Raw genomic sequence first — 7,493 nt, forward strand, 5'->3', positions numbered from 1 at the left:
GCGTAAACATAACTACAGGTTGTTTTTTGCCGGCTGAATTTTAGACGTATACTGGTGTTTAATCATGAGGATGTGTTGTGCAGAAGCCAAATAAACACATTGACTGAAACATAGATGAAGGCAGAGAGGTGATGTCATGTCTCTGTGCCTGTTAAATTTAAAGCAAGATGCTTCATTTGTTATTTCTGTACAGAAAATAGATGATTTTTAAAGGAAAAAACCTGGAAACACAAATCTATGACTCGCATATCATAACACGTCACTTTCCAGTCTGCTCTGCACAGAATGATAAGAAACTGATTTTAACTCCTGTTGGAGTTTCCACATATAAATCAGCTTCATTTCACAGTAGAAATGTCAACCCTGAAGCAGAAAATGTCCTCTTATCCCGAAAAACATCCTCCATCTCTCTGCTTTACCTTTTTCATAGCTCATTGTCTGCACAGCTGCAACAGATTTCTACATCTTGATGGGATCACATGTTTCATGTTTTTGCTCTCTGGTGTTTTGGCCTTGAAAGTGAGTGTGACGGAACAATCCCTGACTGAACGAAACTGATTGAGGGGATTGTAAAAACGTCTCTTTTTTTCTTTTTCCTCTGTTGTTTTCATGTACACGCTGCAAAAAAAATCTATATCAAATAATGTCTATTTTTGAAGCATAAAACTCTTTTTGACAAAGCAATCTCAACACAAGGTCCACTTTTAACTGTATCACACAGTTTTGTTCTGCAGATGAAGTTGGCTTAGTAGTCATGGAGCTGCTGGAGGTGTTTGTGATTATTTTTAGGACTTCTCATACTAAAAATTATTCTTTTTCTTCATTTCTAAAAGTCATCCACCACTTTTTCTTCTTGTCCCTTCAGTCGGATGTTGTTCTCTTCTTCTCTGTGCAGAATGATGTTTGTTTTCACGTTCATCTGCTAGAGGAGGAAAGTTTCAAGTGTACCTATGAGCATGATTTGTGACATCACAACTAGTGGGGAACCAATTGTGGTCCAGTATGCAACCTACACAAGTGTGGAAGGAAAACCTTTGAAATGATATATATTAACATAAGCAGAGATTTTGGATTTTTCAAGGAGAGAGAAGGAGACGCCATTATAAGGATTTTAATGAGGTAATTGTAAAAAACACATCAAACAGAAATTATTGGTCCAAGCACATTATTTGTATATGTCTTAAAACATGAGACAGGAAATGAGGACATGCCTGCATTACATACAACAAAGGGGTTTGTTTACAAAAGTGATTTGTGAGTGGAGCTTACATGCAGATTGCAAATGAGGGCGGCTTCATGTTTCACAAATGATTGTCACTCGCAAATTGCAGATAAATTTGCGAGTCCACGTCTCTCCTCTCTCTTCATCACGTCCTTCACTCACTGGAAATATAAAAAGCTTCCATTTTAAAAATCAGTGCATGAAGCAGCTCTTTAACTCACTCGCAGTTAATTACAGCAATTGTGAATTAACAATTGAATGTCAAGGGAACGCAGGTGTAGGAGGACAGCTTGTTTGTTTTGATTTGTTTTTTTTTTCCTTTTTAACTAATGTTTTTTTTTTATTCCTGAGAGAGGAAGACAGACTTGTTTTCATATTTCAGGGACCCATTGAGATGAACAGACTTTTCCAACCCTCCCAAGTGGGGGTTTTGAAAGAAAAGAGGCTAACCAGATCTTCCTAAAAGACTATGGTTAACAAAGCAAAAATTATCACCTGAATTAAAAGTGTAAATGATCTTTGGGGTCATTCAAACTGGAGAAAAGACTAAAACAATGCTACATTAAACATGGACAGGAAACTCCCCTTTTGGGTTCAGCTTATCACCAGACCCCTGTCGTAAATTTGAAGGACATTCCTTAGTGAGCTTTCACTAAATAAACACTTCTTATAGCAACCCAGTCGCCAGAAGAAAACGCTGGCATTGAACGTTTCTGCAAACCACAGAAACGTTGAATATATGCGTTTCAAAATGTGAATTTTTCTACATTTCTACAAACGTAGCATATTAACAATTCTACCTGTTGAATAATGATGTTTTATGGTGTGAAAACGCTGTGGTTAAGGTCTGGTTAGGTTTAAAAATAAATAAATAAATAAAAACGGCCGATGTCTCACTAAAAAAAGCCAGTTTTCTCGCCAGAACGGCTGCAAATGTCCTGACGTCTCATTAAAAACACCCGCTTTGTCGGTTGAAACGGGAAGCGGACTTTGGTTTCGGTTTTGAGGTGGTCTCGAACCAAGAAGCTTACTTCGTCCACCTGCCCCTCCTCCTCCTATATAGGAAAAATCAACTCATATAGATCACATGTGAACTACGTCACTTTAGAATTGTTGAGATGATACATATTTTGGAAATGTTGGTATAATACGTATTGTTGAAATGTCAATATGCTAAGTATTTCACGTGTTGAAACGTAGATATCCAACATTTCTGTGGTTTGCATTAACGTACAATGCCAACGTTTTATTCTGGCGCCCAGGCTGCTTATAGCCGACCCTGTTATTAAATGTCTAATCATTATGCAAATTATGTAGTGTTGTTTGTAATAAAATTGCATAAATAATTATATAATTTTGATAGCCTTATGATAATCTATGCATAGACTATTAAAATTCAGTTTTATTACATTTCTTATCATGTAACAACACTGCCCTCTGTTGACTGGAATAGTCTTTTTAACCCTTTAGAGTTTGAACTGTTTTAAAATTTTATGGTACAATCCTCTAAACTATTTACTACAAATATTACCCAAATTATATTTTGATAGTTAAATTAGACAAGAAGTCATATTGAATGTTTTTATATTATGAAGTAGGAGTTATGTTGAATTCACGGTATGTTTGAATCCAGGTAATACTGGATGTGTAATCTAGTCACTACAAAAATGTTGTTTACAGTCATTTAATTGTAGTTTTAATTTTACTTCACTATAGAAGCATGCTCAATAGTTATATTAATCAGGAATGGTATGTTGAATGTGAACTTTGTTTTCTGAATAGTGTTACACTGATACCAACAATTCTGACATGAAGGTGGGACATAGTGATGCTTGAAGTGTGATCATATGCGTAAACCCTAAGTTTAATTCCCTAAAAATAAGGTTTAGTACGTCATAACTCTGCTATTTTAGTAACAACTCATTTTTCCTTGGAGAACAAAGAAAATTAATATTCATCAGATCTTTGGCATGAGAAACTTTTCAACACAGACTCCAGAAACTGAAAAAAGCCAAACGTTTATTCTTTTAAAGTTTTCCTAAGACATCTTTTTCTTTTATTTCTTTTGTTTTGACTAAAGCACGCAAAGTTTTAAAGGTGCAATGTGTAGAATTAAGTGGCCTCTAGTGGAACGGACTTACAGAAAAGAAGTCGTTGTGGTTTCCTTTGAGCACAGCAGAGGTCACTGTTTTTGATGACAACTTACAATTAATTTGAGACTGATCAATTAAGCAGTATTACATGAGAGCGTGTGCTTTACCGTCATGGAACAAGGCACTTGTACCAGGTTTCGTATGCATCACTGAAGTTGCTACCAGCTCACTTGCGAGGGCGGACTAGACAGAAAAAGAAACCCCCAAAAAACAAACAAGCAAACAATGTAAATAGACCCACAGCAAGAGTAGCTACTGGACTGCTGATGTTCTTAAGGGAAACAAATATTAATAATCTTAAAAACACTTAATTACATGAATATTCAAATACATACTAATTAAATGTTAAAAATTACATGACTAAACTTTAAAATACCTGGCACAGACTACCAGGCTCCTTCAGCCCAGCAGGGAAGCAGGTCTGAAATACATAAAACCTGACAGTATAAAACACTATACACAGAAAACAGCCTTAGGCATACCAGTTGTTCCTGCACGCTCATCTTTCCTGCACGCCAGCATGGATTGAGGCGTGTGCCTGCCTCTCTACACTAGACTGAACCAACAGTCGCAAACCTGCGTTCCTCCTGCAGGTAGCCCTATATCTGCTAAACCTCACTAATCGGTGCACCTCTCCTTTATTACTCCGTGCCACCTGCCACAGTAATTTCTATGAGACAAGGTTGTCTGCACAGATGTTTGTGGACATTAGCAATATGTTGTTGGTCCGTGAACTCCACGTCTGTGCCTTCAGAAACCGTTACTTGCTGTAATGACTGATCCTGTTGTTTTTCTTGGGGTGGACAGTCTCCAAAATGTACGTCAAGCAAATCCTCACACAGCAAGTTTCTAGCACTTTTCTAGCATTTCCCTGCTTCCATAAGAAAAAAACTATCATCTGGAAGAAACTTTTAGGTATTTTGATTCAGGTTATCTGTGCTACTTGTGTTTGAACTGCATCACTCTTACCTGCCCTCCAAAGAAATCAGAATATGTAAATAAAAACACCAGGGTTTCCATAGATATTGAGAGGCGATAGATGGATAAAAGCTGAATGACAATAAACACAGGGAAGAAGAGGACGAAAATAAATAAATATGTGATGAAGTGTGTAGGCGAGGTAAAGCTCCCAAAGTCTCTGTGAAACATCCCACTCCCAAACAAACAAAAACACACAAAAAGAATCCGAACAGAATCTTTTCAACACGAGCATCGAAGTACAACAAAGGAAACAACTAAAACACGACATTAAAAAACAACAAAGAAAAAATGAAAATGAATTCACACACGGACGGCCTGGACGGAGAGGAGTGTGTGTGTGTGTGTGTGTTCCTGAGTGGGTGGGTGTATGTGTGTGTGTGCACTCAGCTCCTCCAAACTGCCTGCATCTGTCAGCGTGCCCTCATCACCGCTAACATATGCCCTCCTCCTTGAATTTTGCATGAGTTTTGTTATGCGATGAACTGGTGATAAAAACACTACCATGATAAATAATTTACCCCGAGCGTAGAGTATCCTCCTCCGACAGTGTGCTGAGCATCATTCCTATTTACACGAGAATCCTGATGAGCTGCTGCGAGTGTGAAATCATTTCTGCATGCCTGAAGATTCAAACGTGTCCGTAATGAACATGGACTGAGGTGGAAGCGGTATTCAAATGGAAAGGAAACATCCCCCCATTAAATTCCCATATGTATTCACATTTTTACTTGAGTAAAAGCAGGTTGTTAGTTATATTTTCATGCTTTAAGACATGTTAAGGAAGGAAAAGGAAGGAAATAAAGAAGTAGGAAGGATGAAAGGAAATGAGGAGGATAAAAGAACAGAAAAGAGTGTAGGACAAAAGAAGAAAAATTAAGAATGACAGCAGGAATGGGGGAAAAGAAGTAAGAAAAAACGAGTGGTATCAAAAGGAGAAAGTAAGAAAAGAAACAATGACAAAGAGAAAAAGAAAGATAGGATGAAAGGAAATGAGGAGGGTCAAACATACAGAAAAGAGGGCAGAATGACAAAAAGAAGAACAAATGAAGAAATAAGAGGAAGAAAGGGGGATGAGAAGCTTGAAATGAAAGAAACAACTGGTAATGAAAAGAAAAAGTAAGGAGGAAAAAAGGAGACAAGGGGAATGAAAAAGGAAAAACAAGAAAAATGAGACAAGAAGGAAGAAAAAAGGACAGAAAAAGGGGGCAGAGGTAGAAAAACAAGAAAAATGGAGAAATGACGGTAGGAAAGAAGAAGGAAAAGAAGCAAGGAACAAAAGAAACAAAGGAAGGGAAGAGAAAAAGAAAAGGACAGAGAAAGAAACAAGACTAGGTCAAAACCTTGTATATGGCTGGATCGTGTATGAAATGCTAGAAGGCTTTAAATGTGTATGTTGCCTGATTACCTTCGGCAGCATTTTTAAATGTTTGTTTTAAGTTTATTTATTTGTACAGCACCTTTCATACAGTAGTTTTAACTCAAGGTGCTGTACACATAAGAAAAAACATACTTAAATTACATTGCACCAGACTTTGGGTGGAGACTATAGGGTTGTAAGAAGGGTTGAGTTAAGACTATTTTAAGGCTATTTTTTATGTTTTACATATTATTTCACTTACACACAACTCGAAAAATAGTATTAATGCTATGTGTAAATGACCAATACTGTGTGTTTCATGTGTGTAAAGTTTGCATTCATAAATGTATTTGTTATATTGCTTTTATTTTATTTACCATCAACACAGAATTGCTACATTTTAAAAAGATAGTGGACGCATTTAACGTGAGGAAGGCAGCGCACACATCCTCTGTTCTCACGTAAATGTCACACGATTTGGATAAACTGACCACATTCTGGGAACTAAATGGTTACTTTCTCGTCTGAAAAAATATTAAAACTTATTAAAGTGACATATTAACAGTCCTACAGCACCCTGTTTATGAGTGCACTGGCAGGCTGAGTGCCTGTCGACATGACTGTGGAAGTACTGTTAATGCTCCTTGATGATGTAATAGAAAACGGTTTGCGCTGAAAATTTTTGAAAGAGTAGCAGCCAATGGGGAAACTCCAACACCGGGCCGTCCGACCAATGGCGTAACTTCATCACTCAGTCAGTGACTCAGTGGGTACATCTCAAGTCTCTTAAAGTCCCCATGAAATGGAAGTTAAAGTGTCTTTAGCTTCTGTACTGTGACGTATTTCCCAGTGAAACAGAATATTTAAGCGGTGTACAGTTACAAGAGGGATTTAAATAAAATCCTTCCATTTGATTGGACTGCTAAAGAGTGGGCGGGGTTAGAGTTAGAGCGTGATACAGAGCTGCAGAGGACTGTTGGTTCCACACACACCTCCTCGCCTGTTGTTAAATCGGGAGAAGGAGGAAGAAGAGATGAATGAATTAGAGTTCACTCATATCCAAACACAAATCTCTCCCTATCTCCATATTGCTCTTTTAGCTACTACGGCCCACAAACCAGAGAAATGACAGGAATTTTGATGGAAAAATACCCTGATACTGATTTTTGACATAAGTTTGGCATATAACAAGAGATAAATTAACAATTATGACAGGGACACAGGATTAAAACTGGGAAAATGTATTTTTCATTTCATGGGGCTTGTAATTGCATCCACGTTTCTGTCACTTGTATCCTTTCCTTGCGTCTTAGTCCCTCCCACCGAGGATTCAAGGAGAGACACAAGGAAACCATACGAGGAGAGAGGAGCCAAGGAAACATGTTTTTAGAGAAAGGTTGGTGCTAGATTGGATAGGCTGGAGGGATGATTTGTGAAACTCTCATGAGATTTGTACGCTAACCTTAACCTTAACCTTAAGCTAACCCTAACCGCACTTGCAAGAGTTCAGCCCTCCCTTAGAGAAACGAGACGTACTTTTCTCTGAAGCGTCACGTGAAGCTCCATCCATTTCTGATGATGCCGGCATCCGATCACAGTTGTATCAACTGTCAGTTGGCTTTACCAGCTGTAGAGATTTTTGATGGTTTTTGTCTGCACACTGTGCACTGTGCAAATACTAATAAAGGTACACAGTTATCACTGCCAGCAGCTGTTTTCTCTCTGCAGCCTGTTATCTGTTTGACAAACACCTGCAGATGAATAAAAACCTGATTTCTGT

General features: G+C 37.9%; 1 long non-coding RNA gene across 1 annotated transcript; it reads right to left on the bottom strand.

Annotated features, from left to right (window-relative positions):
* Positions 1 to 1,160: 1,160 nt before the first annotated feature.
* On the bottom strand, positions 1,161 to 4,174 carry LOC121882736. The gene is made up of 3 exons (XR_006092155.1): positions 3,858 to 4,174; positions 3,483 to 3,558; positions 1,161 to 1,383 (listed from the first exon to the last, which is right to left on the bottom strand). It is a non-coding gene; the product is annotated as an uncharacterized LOC121882736 (long non-coding RNA).
* Positions 4,175 to 7,493: the final 3,319 nt, after the last annotated feature.

This window comes from Thunnus maccoyii, chromosome 17 (genome assembly GCF_910596095.1).
Source record: "Thunnus maccoyii chromosome 17, fThuMac1.1, whole genome shotgun sequence".
In the NCBI taxonomy this organism is placed as follows: Eukaryota; Metazoa; Chordata; class Actinopteri; order Scombriformes; family Scombridae; genus Thunnus; species Thunnus maccoyii.